Source organism: Lagenorhynchus albirostris, chromosome 4 (genome assembly GCF_949774975.1).
Source record: "Lagenorhynchus albirostris chromosome 4, mLagAlb1.1, whole genome shotgun sequence".
Lineage (NCBI taxonomy): Eukaryota > Metazoa > Chordata > Mammalia > Artiodactyla > Delphinidae > Lagenorhynchus > Lagenorhynchus albirostris.
The window spans coordinates 143,826,720-143,843,583 of record NC_083098.1 but is presented as its reverse complement, the minus strand read 5'-3'; the positions used below and the strand labels follow the sequence as shown (position 1 = coordinate 143,843,583).

At 48.3% G+C, this 16,864-nt stretch overlaps 1 long non-coding RNA gene across 1 annotated transcript; it reads right to left on the bottom strand.

The window, feature by feature from the left end:
• Positions 1-669: 669 nt before the first annotated feature.
• LOC132520047 (uncharacterized) lies at positions 670-9,322 on the bottom strand. The gene is made up of 2 exons (XR_009540424.1): positions 7,422-9,322; positions 670-1,397 (listed from the first exon to the last, which is right to left on the bottom strand). It is a non-coding gene; the product is annotated as an uncharacterized LOC132520047 (long non-coding RNA).
• Positions 9,323-16,864: the final 7,542 nt, after the last annotated feature.

Sequence of the window (16,864 nt, the reverse complement as noted above, 5' to 3'; positions counted from 1 at the left end):
ATGAAAAAGGAAGTATGATTCAAAGGGCGGAACCAAGAGCCCAGATGATAGAGTTGAGAGCCATGGAGAATTATTCGTAGACTTTGAGACTGAACTGCAGAATTACTGTGCCCCAGTGACTCCTTTGTGCCTCCCATTTCACCCCTTATGTGAATAGGAATGTTTGTAACGGTTATCCTATGCCTGTCTCACAACTGTATATTGGATGTGTCAGGGGCATATAACTTGTCTCTTTAAAGTTCTACAGATCAAGTAGCACTGCAGTCTAGGTGCTGGAGCTAAGAAACTACGATCATCCACATCTGACCTACAGAGCAAAATTCTGGACTTGGAGATGTGGCTACAATAGGATGTGTAATTTTGGGGGCCTTTGGGTGGGGGTGCGGCTTGCATGTTGGAGGGACATGAATCGTTAGGGGCCAGAGAGCAGACTGTGGTAGCCAGCCTTCAAGATGAGCCCCAATGATCTCCATCTCTTGTTGTTCACACTCTTGCGTATTCCTTCCTGTTGAGTGTGTACTGGACATAGTGACTTGTTCATAATAAATAGAAAAACGCAGAAGTGGTGGTGTGTGACTTAGGGATTAGGTCGTAAGAGGAGTTGTGTTATTGTTACTCACCAGGGTTCTTGGCCTCCTTGATCTATAGACATTGATAAGAGGCCAGATAAGAAATTCAGGCAAGGCTTTATTGAGGTTTCTGCTGCAGCAGTAGGGAGAACAAGTAACAAGTTCCCTTGCTCGCTCCCCGGGGTGGGGCAGGGGGCGAGCTGCTTCCTTATATGGGGTGAGGGTAGAGGTGTGTCCTGGGGTCAGCTGGAGGCGTGGCTTAGGAGGTGTGCCCACCCCTTAGGTGGGGTTGAGTGCAGGGGGCGTGCTCGGTGCCCTGCTTTTGCTCCCGGCTCTTCAGAATTGGCAGTTGGGTTTTCAGTCTTTTTGTATCTTGTTGTCCATAATTTGCCCCAACTGCACATGCATGCAGTTTTCTTTTTTTTAAAATTAATTAATTAATTAATTATTTTTGGCTGCGTTGGGTCTTCGTTGCTGCGCGCGGGCTTCCTCTAGTTGCGGCGAGCGGGGGCTACTCTTCACTGCAGTGCTTGGGTTTCTCACTGCGGTGGCTTCTCTTGTTGCAGAGCACGGGCTCTAGGCGCGTGGGCTTCAGTAGTTGTGGCGCACAGGCTTAGTTGCTCCACAGCATGTGGGAGCTTCCCGAACCAGGGCTCAAACCCATGTCCCCTGCACTGGCAGGACATGCAGTTACTTTTCTTTGTATTTTGTTGCTGGAGATGTCTGCCCAGGTGTGCACACAGCAGCAAAGGGTCCCAGGCCCCAGCCCGTCTCATCTCTTTCTCTCAAATCACTTGCTCTGACTTCTTGTGGACATCTATTGAGAAACTACATAGCAAGGAATTGAGGTCTTTAACCAACAGCCAGCAAAAAACAGCCTCCTTCCAGTAACAACAGGAAGTGGATCCTTCAACCCCATTCAAGCCCAGTGATGACTGCAGCCTAATTAAATGTCCTAAGCTGAAACTATGTGAGATAATAGGTATCTGTTGTTTTCAGCTGCTAAATTTGGGGGTAATCTGTTATGCAGCAACAGACAATTAATCTACCATTGAAGGAATATACTACAATTTATTTGTTTTACTTATTCTCTGGCTGATAAGCATTTATGTTGTTTTAGCTTTAGGGCTATTATAAAAAGCTCCTATGAATATTCTTCTATATATCTTTTTTAAAATAAATTTATTTATTTATTTATATTTTTGGCTGCACTGGATCTTCGGTGCTGCATGAGGGCTTTCTCTAGTTGCGGCGAGAGGGGGCCACTTTTTGTTGTGGTGCGTAGGCTTCTCATTGCGGTGGCTTCTCTTGTTGCGGAGCACGGGCTCTAGGGGCATGGGCTTCGGTAGTTGTGGCACATGGGCTCAGTAGTTTTGGCTCAAGAGCGCAGGCTCCGTAGTTGTGAGCCACCAAGAAAGTCCCATCTTCAATATATCTTTTTGTGGATAAATGTGCTCACAACTACGGAGCCTGTGCCCTAGAGCCCGTGAGCCACAACTACGGAGCCCGTGCGGCCACAACTACTGAAGCCCATGCACCTAGAGCCTTGCTCTGCAACAAGAGAAGCCACTGCAATGAGAAACCCGCGCACAGCAACGAAAAGTAGACCCCGTTCGCCGCAACTACTGCAGCCCGTGCGCCACAACTACTGAAGCCCGCGCGCCTAGACCCTATGCTCTGCAACGAGAAGCCACCGCAATGAGTAGCTCCAGCTCACCGCAACTAGAGAAAGCCTGCGCGCAGCAATGAAGACCCAACGCAGCCAAAAAAATAAATATAAAAACTAAAAAAAAAAACCAAAAAACATTGACAGACCTACAATGAGAGATGGACAAATCCACCACTAGAGCAGGTGACCACCACAAAGCCTCTCCCTGCGTGACTGACTGCTCAGGCAGGTAAGAAGACTTGGGACATCAGACAGGGATGATTTAAGGGGCCACATTAAGGAACTCTCGTCCATTCTTCTCTGAGTATTTATGCAACTATGGCTGTGGGAGGTAAGGAATGTGGGTGAAATGGGTGTGACGTACAGGACAGTGAATAAATGGTAAGAATGACTGTGCAGCCCGCCCCAAGTTCAGGATGCCTTTAACTAACCAAGAATGATGTCATGGGTATTACCAGATGACCGTGGGGTGGCATTTGTCCAGTAGCCTTTTTCCAGTTGGAGAGAATGTCTCAGGGTCTCCCTGGAACCCAGGCATCTTCTGCCACCTAACGAAACTCTAAGTCCAAATACAGAACCTATTTGGAAGTCCCAGTGTAGCTGCACCATAAAAATAAATTCCCGAGAGACTACGAAAGGGCCTGAGACACCTGTTCTCCAAGCTCCGCCTCAGGGGGCAGGGCTAACATTGTCCACGAGGTGGCTGGTTACTTTACAGGAATCTCGAACAAATGGAATGCCAACTCCCCAAGAAAGCTCAAAGACAAGACAGTGCAAAACCATCATTTTTTTGGCTCAGAAAGAGACGGTCACTTGTCCAAGGTGACACATTAATAAGCAAGGGGCAGAGCCGAGAGTGGAACTGGCCCTCCGACCCCAACCCATGCCGTCTGCACCACCCACTGTCTGCTGTACCGTCAGCTGAGTCAGGAGCTCGTCCCCTGAGCATCTTCCCTCCTGCTGGGCTCAGACAGCAGATACTGCCCTTGGGTCCCAAGGTGCAAATTTCATGCACCTAGTTGTCGCCAGTTCACCATCATGGTGCCTAAGACCCAAAATGCCTTTGTCCAAGGGACTAGCTTAGCTGAGGAAACACCCAGATGCAAAGGCCTCAGCAGTTCTGTACTAAGAGGATGGGGGCCAGTCAGATTGGAACCTTCCACACACCTTCTCCTCTCCCCTGCCCACCTCTCCATACAGTTTGCATCACCTAGAGCCTTCCCCACGCCCTGGCTGGGTTAAATGCTGCCTTCCTGTTTCCCACCCCCTCCACTTGCTCAGTCTCAGCACTTCTCACTCACTGTGGCAGGGTCTGTTAAACTGGCCATCTCACCCACTACGGTACAAGCTCTTTGAAGGCAGCAGCTGTGGAAGAGTTGGGGCTACAATGTCTAGCACATATTAGCTCTCCCATGTACATTCCAGTGTGCGAATGAACAGGTCAGTGACTCTCACTAGGGAACCAACTGCTTGGCGGTGTCCCGGGGACCTAGTACATCGCCAGCAAAATATTTGCTGAATGAATAACTGAACAAATACATAAGCGAACGCACTCTATGAAACGAGCTGGTCAGTGTCTGCTGGAGACTCAGCAGACACCTGGAACGTGGGGCCTCAGTAGAAGGAGGGACGCCTGCATTTGGGCTCCCTAATCCCACCGAGCGCCAGGGATTCCTCACACTTCTCCTCAGCCTAGACGGGGTCCATCACAGCCTATTCCCAACATCCTCGAGGCCAACCCGTGCTCACTGCTGCATCCCTCTATAGAGCGCTCAGCATCGTGGACTGCCGTTTAGAAAACTGCTGACGAGCAGGTTGCTGAGACAAGAGGCAGAGGTGCGCCAGGCGCCAGCTGATGCTATGGACATAGCTCGGGCGCCAGCCAGTTCACTGCTCCTGGGCAAGTTCCTGAGAGTTTTTTCAGCCCAAGTTTCCCCACCCGAACAATAAGGATAATAAAATGATCCCTGAGATGTGTGAAAATGAGGTAAGTATGTTAAGTGCCTGATCCCAAGTAGATTCTTGTTCATACGGACTTTTGCTTCTCATTTCACACACCCAATATCCTGTTACTGGCCAGCAGGTATAGGAACTCAGCTCAGGGGGTAACAGCAGAAACAGGATCAATGCTGTTTTCACTTTTGGCCCCTTGAGTGATCTTCGAATTTGACCTATCCCATGCCACTCATATCCTAAGACTGATTTCCCCCTTCATGAGTTTGCTGAAAGCAAAGGTAACAATCCCAATTACCACTTATTAAAGAAAGGAAATGGAACTTCCCTGGTGGCGCAGTGGTTGAGAGTCTGCCTGCCGATGCAGGGGACACGGGTTCGTGCCCCGGTCCGGGAAGATCCCACATGCCGCGGAGCGGCTGGGCCCGTGAGCCATGGCCGCTGGGCCTGTGCGTCCGGAGCCTGTGCTCCGCAACGGGAGAGGCCACAACAGTGAGAGGCCCGCGTACCACAAAAAAAAAAAAAAAGAAAAGAAAAGAAATGTATTTCTTTGAATTAAAAGCATGTTTGCCTCAACAGACACCATATCAAATATAGGAACTCACAAAGAATTCCCCGTATTTCCACCAGCTGCCCTTTTCCACTTGACACTGCTGCACTGTCATCCACTGTCTGGCCAGGACAGGGACCATGGAGGGTAGGGTCCCCCCCTAGAGAGGGCACGTGCAGACCCTCAGTCCTCAACTCTAGCACCCCCTGCCCTGTTTGGCTGCGTTCACAATGGTCCCGGGTATTATTCACTGGGTAACCCATGGCACCAGACACAATCACCCTTTCACTAAGCAAGGATGACAGACTTGGGTGGCGGGATGGATCTGAAACTGGCGGCTGCAGTTCCAATTCTGACAGACATCACAAGCAGGCACGGGAGGTGGGTCAGGCCCTCATTTCCCTTCTGTGCAATTACCGCAGTGACACCTCCACCTTCACGGCACACCCCTGCCCTGTCCATTTTCTGCGACCATATTTGCATTTTCTAAATCACAAACAGGAAAGTGTTGTTGACCTACTCAAACCTTTCCATGGGTCTCCATTACTCTGCTTCTCAAAAGTTTTCAGCAAACCACCCTTAACTTCAGAAGGCCTTGCTACCCGAAGCATGGTACCTGAACCAGCAGCAATGCCATTACTTGGGAGCTTGTGAGAAATGCCTAAGTCAGGTCCTTAACCACAGGATTAGAATCTGCATTTTAACAAGGCCCCAGGGGTTCAGATGCACTTTAAGTTTGAATATCAGCATTGCTCCAGAGGCTCAGGACAGGGCAAGAAGCAGCTCCGAGTGGGAAACGTCCTTAGCCAGTGGTGTGTCATTTTAAAAATTAAAAAAATACTTTTTCTGTCAAACATTCAAGTAAGTTGACTATTCAGAATGCATCAATACATTCCTTGGCAACAGGTACCCTACAGCGCATCTAGGTACAGCGCAGAACACAAGACCCCAGGTGGAGAAGCATGGACACACACAAAATCAAGTTTAAACTCTTCAAAGCCGTATGAAGACCTCCACAGCCACGCTTCCTATGTCCCTCATTGCCTCCCTGTTCTCTCACAACACCCCAAAGCCCTCCCCACCATGCCACGCTTCTACCTGCCTATGGACCCCAGGGTCAGTACTGTACCCTTAGTCCCTGGGCCTGGGCAGTTGTGCCTATGCTTCCAGGCCCAGACCAAGAGTCCTTGGGTCTGAAAGCTTTTTCCCTCAGACTCCCCGATGCTCAGGTGACTCTCTCCTCAGTGCTCCCACCGCAGCATAAACACGGGGTATCCAAACCTCTTCGATGCTTTCAGCTGTCCTGGTTTACACTTATGATCCCACACTAATTACTACTAGGGCCACCCTTCACTCTCTTTTGTTTTCTTTTCTTTTTTCCCCATTTTTCACCGTGCCTCGTGGCCTGTGGGGTCTTAGTTCCCCAACCAGGGATCAAACCCGTGCTTTCTGCAGTGAAAGCTTGGAGCCCTAACCACTGGCCTGCCAGGGAGCTCCCAACACCTTTCACTTTCAAAACTGCCTTGGTTTGACAAATGACATGACCGCCCTAAACAGGCGCTCAGGCCATGAGGCCCAGAACCATGGTCGAATCCTCGCACATCCACACCCAGGCCCTCAGCGTATCCCATCTGCACCGCCTTCGGGATGCAGTCCACACACGTGCCCGCGCCGCAGCGAACACTCGGCCCCCAAGTGCCCCAGCTCTCCGTGGGCTGCTTCCCTCACTCTCATCCTTGCTCTACTCACAGTGATCAATTTTCAACACAGCAGCCGGACAGCCTCTGCGTATGTGGTCAGATCCTGTCACTCCTCTGGTTAAACCCTCAAACTGCTTCCCAAAGTGCTCCTTCTGCCCACCGTCTACTGCCTTGTCCCACAGCACTCGGGGCTCAGGCTGTTCCTCGCCTCTCTGCCCTGCTTGTCCGCCTGCCTGGAGTGTCCTTTCCCTAGATAGCCCTGTGTATATTCCACACACCCATCTTTGCCCAGATGTCACTATATCAGAGATGTCACCTGACCATCCTCTATAAGACAGCAGTGCGGCCCCAGCACCCTATCTTCCAGAGCCCCCTTCTTGCTTTTTCTACAGAACTTACCACTATCGGTGTTATTTCTCCCCCTGCTTTACTACAGTCAGGCACTGTTCTAAGTTTCTTATGAATGTGAGGTCCAAGGGTACAAGCACTTTGTTCCCTGATGTTCCCCAGTACCTGGGGACACTCAATTTGAACACATTTCCCAAATCAGAAGTATCTGACCTCCTTTTGACAATGGCAACAATCAAGGAGACACTTTCATTCTGAAAAAAGTTTATATATCTCAACTTTTCTTGACCAACTCAGTGGCTTTGGTCATTTGCACAAAGACTCTAAAAACTGGCTTTCAGCATTTGTTTTTCCGAGCCAATGAACTTCATCATGACAAGCTAGAGCTCTGACCTCAATCCCTGTGACGTCTGCTCTGATGACCTAGCCTGGACATCACCTAAACCTGGAAGATGCCTCCTACTATCAGTTTGGGGCCTACCGTGGCCAGCTCCACGCTTTCCTCCCCAACCCTGCCAGGCTTCTGCAGAGGAGCCCCTCAAACCATAATTATACTATATGAAATAATTTTAGCCCCAAGTCAGCAAACACATGAAGTACCTAGAACTCATCCCCCATTTCAGGTTACTCACCAGACAGGTTACAAGACGTACACCAGTTAACATGCCACAGAAAAATTATAATTCTGAAAAACCAAAGAAACAAAACCAAAGCAACACAGCTCCCCTCCGCTGATGTGCTGGACTGCAAAATCCCAAAATTCACACGCCACCACTCGACGTGCCCAACAGCCCTCTGGGCCTTCTCAATCTTATCCGAAGTAGCGGCATCCACACCCTTGATTGGGGTTTGGGTTCTTGCTTCGGCAGCTGCAGTCAAGTAGTCTCTTCCTTCCTTTTTCTTTCTTTTTTTTTTTTTGCGGTACGCGGGCCTCTCACTGTTGTGGCCTCCCCCGTTGCGGAGCGCAGGCTCCGGACGCGCAGGCTCAGCGGCCATGGCTCACGGGCCCAGCCGCTCCGCGGCATGTGGGATCTTCCCGGACCGGGGCACGAACCCGTGTCCCCTGCATCGGCAGGCGGACTCTCAACCACTGCACCACCAGGGAAGCCCCATTCTTTCTTGCAGAACTCTGACTTCAAGTCTCTTTCTCGGCTCCCAAATTCCAGGGAGCATTAAAAAATAGCAAAGCACAACAGTACACTTTCAAACTTTAAAAATACAATAAAATCACAGTAACAAAAATAGGACCACACAGCAGTTTACAATCTAGGCCCTGTTCCTGTTCCTTTACGCAACGGCATTTACTTAAAAGCTGTCTTTTCCAAGCTGAATGCACCTAACAGTCACAATCCACATATGACAATATAATACTGAAACCATCTACCATACTTGTACTGGAGATTTAGTGTCCAACAGGGCGAAAACGCAGAAAGAAACGTAGGGAGAGAAAACGAAAGACTCTTGGTTTCGGCCTCTCCACGCAGTCATCCTCCTTACCAGCTGAACGGAGTCCATCAGCTGATAATCGAGAGTACGAGCGGGGGAAGTTCATCAACACGACGTAAATTCTAAGGCTCTCATACCGAGGAGGCAAACAAGAAACCGCGACCACCCGTGCAAAATGCGACCCCTTGCCCTAAGGTCATCTGAGACGGTGCAGGCGCATTGCAGCCGGTCTCTAAGGCGTCCCCTCTTCTTTTTTTGGCCCTACGGCCGGAGTTTTCACCCCAGCGACTGAGCTGGTCCACATTCTGCAAATATTTTACTAGAAGGGATCTTTACGGTTCACAACAACATATCAAATCATTTTCTTCTAATTGCCAACGTTAAAAAAATAAAACGATATCTAAGCGAGAAGCTGAGCGGGGTATTATCCTCGTTCTGCCCCCGCCGCCCAGCGCGGAGGCTGCGATGCCGGGCGAGCCGGGCTCCCCTCCCCCCGCGGGCCGGGGCCCACCCGCCCCCGCGTCGTCAGTCACACCCGCTCCCGTGCATCCGCCGGTGCAGTCCGCAGCCCTCCTCGCCGTCAGCGCGGCCTCCGCCGCCTCCGCCTCCTCCACCTCCTCGCACAGGCTTATCACCCTCTCTTCCGCCGTGGCGCCGCACTGCGGGCGGGGTCCCGGGCGCGGGCCTCCGAGACCCCCACCTCCCTCTCCTGCAGCCGGCGCGCCTTCAGATGCGCGCGCACGTGCTCGCGCTCGCGAACGGCGACGCCCCGGCGGGCAGGCGGGAGGCGTGGAGCGCGGGGCCTGGGAACCTCTCCCAGGAGTCGTCGGGCGCACGTTCCAGCTTCGCGTCTACGGGCCGCCTCGCGCCGCCACCGCCCCGCTGCCTCGGGGCCCGCTCACCGCCCCCGGGAAGGCGGCCGGCCGACAGCGAGCTCTGGGCGCGGGGTTGAGCTCCGCGAAGCGCCGCTGTAGCGGGCAACAGGTTTTTGAGTTTCGTTTGTTTTTGATAAAGCTTTGCTTTTCGCCTGAAAGCCGCGAAAGCCACACCCAAAATGGCCCCCGCCCCGTGTACCGACGCTCTGTTGCTTTGCAGCCCCTTTCACGACACGCCGGGACCCCTTTACGGCCACGCCCCGGGTGGAAACACTGAGCTGGCGCGTGCCCGCGGGAGGGGGCGGTTGTGCCGTTGCCGCCGCCCTTCCCGTTTCCCGGTCACGGGCTTTCCCTTGCGTCTTGAGGGCATGGGTTTTAACTCTTGAGTTGTGATAGTGATTTTTCCACGCTAGAAGTACTTACACCAGACACTGTGACCAGGGGCTGCGAAGCCCCCGGCTACCCGTCTTCCCCACCTCCCTGAACTCCTCAAAGCAAAGGTTGATTTGGCGCCTCAGCCCTAGCCACCTGGCACGGAGCGGGTCCTCAGGGAGAGTTTATTAAAACGAAATCGTTACCAAACTAATGTCTGCGAGGAGAGCTCTAAGCACCCTGTGTGTCAGGGATGAGTGATAAGTTCGTGTTCTCGCCCCGTGGCCCCTAGACACGGTAACACTAAAGATCGTGTGCCCACGCATTCCCTGTCGGGGACACAGGACGCCTGGAGGCCGGCGGGGCCGCACGAGCAGCTTTCTCCCAGGGCTCGGGCCGTCTTCCTAGTGACGTGGCGACAGGCTGCTGCACGTGCTCGTTTGGGAACCAAGCTGAATGCCTGCCGGGCAACCACAGATCTGGGTGGAGGCCGTCTCTCCCACTCAGCCCTGGGGCACCTGTCCCAGGCCGTACCCCTCCCTCCCTAGCCTGCCCTCCTGGGGCCACTTCCCAGTGTGGCTCAGACACCCGGGGGCAGGCGTCCATTCCTGGGTCCGGGTGCCCGTCTGGGTGTGTGGGTGGGAGGCTTTGCTCCCTCGCCTCGCCTCGCCTTGCCTTGGGGAGTCCCTTGCGCCAAGTGCCCAGGACCCTGAGGGGTGGAGGCGTCACTGTCCTGAGCAGCTGGGGGTTGTCGGGCGCGGGCCGCTGTGGCTCCTGGGGGGCCGGGGATGGCTGTGTGCGTGGGCTGGGTGCACGCGGGGTCTCGGCCGCCCCAGGACTCTGCACAAAGGGCCCCTCCTCCTCTCAAAGCCATTGATGGAGCTTCTCTGGAATTGTTTGCCAAAATCCCAAGGTAGAATCCAAGGGTCCAAGACCATTTGCATCCAGCACACGTTTTCCTTTTCTGTAGGAACTTTTTGTTGTTGTTTTTTAACCAGCACCACACCATGCTTCAGAAGGCCATGTTTCGTCTATCCTGGATCGCTACAGTGAAGTATTACAGTTGTACTATTCCCAGTCTGGCCTTGGCTTGCTCGGATAAAACTTTGTATGTATTTTGTAAGGCATAGATTCTAAATTGTAATGATGTCCTGTGCAAAAAGAAAAAATATTAACTAAATTGTAAATTTTATTGTTTTAACGTATATGCGTGTTTAGCGACGTTTACATTTTGAAATAAAATTTATGATCCATTAAAAAAAAAGATTCTGTGTGTGTGTGTGTGTGTGTGTGTGCCCTGCTTGCACAAGTGCTGTGGACTTGGGCCTCAGTTTTCCAGTGGATCATGTAAACAAAAAAAAATATTGTCTGCCATTCCAGTTCTGTTAATACAAGGATCAAGTCATTAGCCACTGTGGTTGCCCCCTCACCTCACTGTGGTGTGCCCTGAGAGGAATTCGGGATGGAACAATAGAAAGGATTTTGTGCTTTGGACATACCAGCCCCGAGATAGTTCAGATACGTATCTAAGGAAAAATTTCATTCACCTCAGATTCTTGCATCTTCCCATGCACAGAAAAGCACTGAAGTCATTAACTTGAGATGTCTCTTTCTTTGTGATTAGTGGTAATCTTTTGATATTTGAAACATGTTTTTTTTCCAGGAAAATAATTCGTATATAGCCTGGCTCCTCTGTTGCCTCTTTGGAGCAGATCCTTAAGAGCCATCTGAGAGACTGTTTCCCAGGCTATAGTCCTCAGTAAGGTCCCCAAATAAAACTGAACTCACAACTCTTTTTTTTTTTTTTGAATTTTTTAGTTTTATTTAATTAATTTTTTTATACAGCAGGTTCTTACTAGTTATCCATTTTATACATATTAGTGTATACATGTCAATCCCAATCTCCCAATTCATCCCACCACCACCACCACCCCCTGCCACTTCCCCCTTTGGTGTCCATACGTTTGTTCTCTACATCTGTGTCTCTATTTCTGCCCTGGAAACAGGTTCATCTGTACCATTTTTCTAGGTTCCACATATATGTGTTAATATACAATATTTGTTTTTTTCTTCCTGACTTAACTTTACTCGGCATGACAGTCTATAGATCCATCCACGTGTCTAAAAATGACCCAATTTCGTTCCTTTTTATAGCTGAGTAATATTCCATTGTATATATGTACCACATCTTCTTTATCCATTCGTCTGCCAAAGGGCATTTAGGTTGCCTCCATGACCTGGCTATTGTAAATAGTGCTGCAGTGAACATTGGGGTGCATGTGTCTTTTTGTTTTTTTGTTTTTTTTGGCTGTGTTGGGTCTTTGCTGCTGTGCACGGGCTTTCTCTAGTTGTGGTAAGCGGGGGCTACTGTTCATTGTGGTGCGTGGGCTTCTCATTGCGGTGGCTTCTCTTGTTGTGGAGCACGGGCTCTAGGCGCGCAGGCTTCAGTAGTTGTGGCACATGGGCTCAGTAGTTGTGGCTCTCGGGCTCTAGAGCACAGGCTCAGTAGTTGCGGTGCACAGGCTTAATTGCTCTGTGGCATGTGGGATCTTCCAGGACTAGGGATCGAACCCGTGTCCCCTGCATTTGCAGGCAGATTCTTAACCACTTGGCCAGCAGGGAAGTCCCAAAATGCCCATTACTGAAAATCTGAGAGTTTAAAAAGGACAAGAGAGGGGCCTCTAGGAACTGAGGGTGACCCCCAGCCGACAGCCAGCAAAGACATGGGGACCTCAGTCCTACATCCCCTAGGAACTAGATTCTGCCAACACCCTGAATGAGCCTGGAAGCAGAATCTTCCCAGAGCCTCCTGATAAGATGCCAGTCAGCGAACACTTTGCTTTTGACCTTGTCAGACCCAAAGCAGAAAAACCTGCTAAGCTGACTGGGACTCCTGGCTTTCAGAACTGTGATAATAAACTTTGTTGTTTTGAACTGCTAAAATTGTGGTAGTTTGTTACAGTAGCAACAGAAAACCAGTGCAGGAGGGGTCTGGTTGGAAGTGGGGCTTGAAGTTTAGTCTGCAGAACATTGATAGAAAGTTAGAAGAAAGTTGATCATGAGCCTAAGGGTGGGGGAAAGGGAATAAAGACCCATCCCCTTGCCTTATTCTCCTCTGACCTCTCTCTCTTTTTTCTTTCTTCTTCTTTTTTTCTTGGCTGCACTGAGTGGCTTGTGGGATCATAGTTCCCCAACCAGAGATTGAACTCAGGCCCACAGCAATGGAAGTGCTGAGTCCTAACCACTGGACCACCAGGGAATTCCCCTCTGACCTCTCTTTTCATTCATTTTGGACTCTCTCTGTGTCTCTCTTTGTCTGCGTGTGTCTCTCTCTTTTTATTTATTTATTTAGTTAGTTGCACCAGGTCCTCGTTGTGGCAGGCAGGCTCCTTAGTTGTGGCGTGTGAACTCTCAGTTGAGGCTTGCATGTGGGATCTAGTTCCCTGACCAGGTATTAAACCTGGACCCCTGCATTGGGAGTGTGGGATTTTATCCACTGCATCACCAGGGAAGTCCCTCTCTCCTTTTTTGCTAAGATGTGTGTTGCAAGTATCTTCTCCCAATTGAGACCTGACTATTTTTTCAAAATAGACTTTATTTTTTAGAACACTTTGTTTTACAGAAAAGTTGAGAAGATAGTAGAGAGTATGTGGTTCAACTTTTCACTTTGATGAAGGTTTCTTTGATAAACACAAGATTGTAGTTTAACATTAGAAAACAATTATGGTAAAGTATGGATACCATAAAATCTACCATTTTAACCATTTAAAAGTGTGCAGTTCAGTGGCATTAAGTATATTCACATTGTTGTGCAACCATTACTACCATCAATCTCCAGAACTTTTCATCTTTCCAAATTGAAACTCTACCTATCAACCAATAACTCCCCATTCCCCTCCCCCAATCACTGGCAGCCACCATTCTGCTTTCTGTGTCTGTGAATTTTTTTAAATTAATTTTTGGCTGCGTTGGGTCTTCGTTGCTGCACGCGGGCCTTCTCTAGTTGCCGCGAGCGGAGGCTACTCTTCGTTGCGGTGTGCGGGCCCCTTATTGCAGCGGCTTCTCTTGTTGCAGAGCATGGGCTCTAGGCGCGCGGGCTCAGTAGTTGTGGCTCGCGGGCTTAGTTTCTCCGCGGCATGTGGGATCTTCCTGGACCAGGACTTGAACCCGTGACCCCTGCATTGGCAGGCGGATCCTTAACCACTGCGCCACCAGGGAAGTCTGTGAATTTTAATGCTTTAGCTTTAAAAAAAATTGAGGTGCAATTCATGTAACATGCAATTAATCACTTTAAAGTGTAGAATTCAGTGACGTTTAGTGTATCCACAATGTTGTGTGACCAACAGCTCTCTAGTTTTAAAGCTTTTTCATCACCCCAGAAAAACACCCATTACCCATTAAGTAATCACTCCACACTCCCCTTCCCCTCATCCCCTGGAAGTCATTAATTTATTTTCTGTCCCTATCGATTTACCTATTCTGGATATATTGTGTGTATTAGTCTGCTGGGGCTGCCACGATGGAATAGTACAGAACGGATGGTTTAAATGGCAGAAATTTATGTTCTCACAGTTCTGGCAGCTGGCAGTCCAAGATCAAGGTGAGGACAGGTTGGTTTCTCTGGGTCCTCTCTCCTTGGCTTGTAGATGGCCGTCTTCTCCCTGTGTCCTCACATGGCCTTTCTCTGTGCATGACCATCCTTGGTATCTCTTCTTCTTCTTATGAGGACACCAGTCATGTTTGATTAGGACCCCACCCTTACAACCTCATTTAACCTCAGTTACCTCTTTAAAGGCTACTATGGTCTGAATGTTTGTGTCTTCCTCAAAATTCATATGTTGAAATCTTAACTTCCAACGTGATGGTGTTAGGAGGTGGGCCTTTGGGAGGTAAAGAGGGTTGTGGAATTCATTAAAGAACCCTCAGCTGAAGTTGGAGTCAGGACAGGCCATGCATTGTCAACAACTCCAAACAGGCCTACATCTCAGACAGGAAGGTGTTGCCTACTTTACTATCCAGCAGGAAGAAAACTTCTCTCCACCAGAGGACAGCCCAGCCAACCAGAGACTATAGCAGCCCAACCAATGAGAAGCCTCCATACTTTGGATTGGACTCCCAACTCCTCCGCTGGACTCTTTAGTTATTATAGCCCCTCCCAGATATCCCTCTTTCCCTATAAAAGCAATTTCCTCTTCCTTGTTCTCTGGATTTGCCTGTGGTACACCAAATGCAATTCCTCTGGTTATTCCTCAATAAACTCAGTTTTGCTCATAAAATAACTGGCTGTTATATTGTTAAAGTTGGCAGGGTGGAGTCCCCATAAATGGGATTAATGCTATTATCAATGAGACCCCTCAGGACTCTCTAGCCCTTTCCACCATCTGAGGACTCAGTGAGAAGACATTGGCTATACACTAGGAAGAGAGCTCTCAGCAGAACTTGACCATGCTAGCACCTTGATCTTGGACTTTGATCCAATTTTATTTCTAGAACCCTAGATAAACTCTGCTACTGATGCTGAAGATTTAGCTTTAGATTCTTTCAAATCTGTGAACTGTGAGAAATAAACTTCTGCTGTTTATAAGCTACCCAGTCTGTGGTATTTTGTTATAACAGCCCAAATGTTAGACAAAGTCTTAGTCACATTTGGGATTACAGTTTCAACATATGAATTTTATTTATTTATTTATTTTTCAGATTCTTTTCCATTATAGTTTATTACAAGATATTGCATATATTTCCCTGTGCTATACAGTAGGACCTTGTTGTTTTTCTATTTTATATAAAACAGTTTGTACTTGTTAATCCCAAACTCCTAATTTATCCCTCCCCCCTTTTCCCCTCAGGTAAGCATAAATTGGTTTTCTATGTCTGTGAGTTTGTTTCTGGTTTTTTTTTGGCCATGCCACGTGGCATGTGGGATCTTAGTTCCCCCTCTAGGGATCGAAACTGTGCCCCTTGAGGTGGAAGCACGGAGTCTTAACCACTGGACCACCAGGGAAGTCCCTGTTTCTGTTTTGTAAATATGTTCATTTGTATCATTTTTTTAGATTCCACATATAAATGATATCACATGATATTTGTCTTTCTCTGTCTGACTTACTTCACTCAGTATGATAATCTCTAGGTCCATCCATGTTGCTGCAAATGGCATTATTTCATTCTTTTTTATGGCTGAGTAATATTCCATTGTATATATGTACCACAACTTCTTTATCCATTCATCTGTCAATGGACATTTAGGTTGTTTCCATGTCTTGGCTATTGTAAATAGTGCTGCTATGAACATTGGGGTGAATGTATTTTTTGAATTAGAGTTTTCTCTGGATATATGCCTAGGAGTGGGATTGCTGGATCATATGGTAGCTCTATTTTTTGTGTTTTTAAGAAACCTCCATACCATTTTCCATAGTGGCTGAACCAATTTACATTCCCACTAACAGTGTAGGAAGGTCCCTTTTTCTCCACAGCCTCTTCAGCATTTTTTATTTGTAGACTTTTTATGATGCCATTCTGACCAGTGTGAGGTGATAACCTCATTGTAGTTTTGAATTGCTTTTCTCTAATAATTAGCGATGTTAAGCATTTTTTCATGTGCCTGTTGGCCATCTGTATGTCTTCTTTGGAGAAATGTCTATTTAGGTCTTCTGTCCATTTTTCATTTGGGTTTTTTTTTTTTGATATTGAGTTGTATAAGCTGTTTGTATATTTTGGAAATTAGCCCCTTGTCAGTTACAGTGTTTGCAAATATTTTCTCCCAGTCTGTAGGTTGTTTTTGTTTTGTGTATGGTTTCCTTTGCTGTGCATAAGCTTTTAAGTTTCATAAGGTCCCATTTGTTTATTTTTACTTTTATTTCTATTGCCTTGGGAGACTGACCTAAGAAAACATTGCTATGATTTATGTCAGAGAATGTTTTCCCTATGTTGTCTTCTAGGATTTTTATGGTGTCATGTCTCATATTTAAGCCTTTAAGCCATTTTGAGTTTATTTTTGTGTATGGTGTGAGGCAGTGTTCTAACTTCATTGATTTACATGTAGCTGTTCAGCTTTCTCAACACCACTTGCTGAAGAGACTGTCTTTTCTCCATTGTATATTCTTGCCACCTTTGTCTAAGATTAATTGACTGTAGGTGTGTGGGTTTATTTCTGGTCTCTCTATTCTGTTCCATTGATCCACATGTCTGTTCTGGTGCCAATGCCATGCTGTTTTGATTACTGTAGCTTTGTAGTATTGTCTGAAGTCCGGGAGGGTTATACCTCCAGCTTTGTTCTTTTTCCTCACTATTGCTGGGTCTTCTGTGGTTCCATATAAACTTTAGGATTATTTGTTCTAGTTCTGTGAAATGTCATGGGTAATTTGATAGGGATCACATTAAATCTG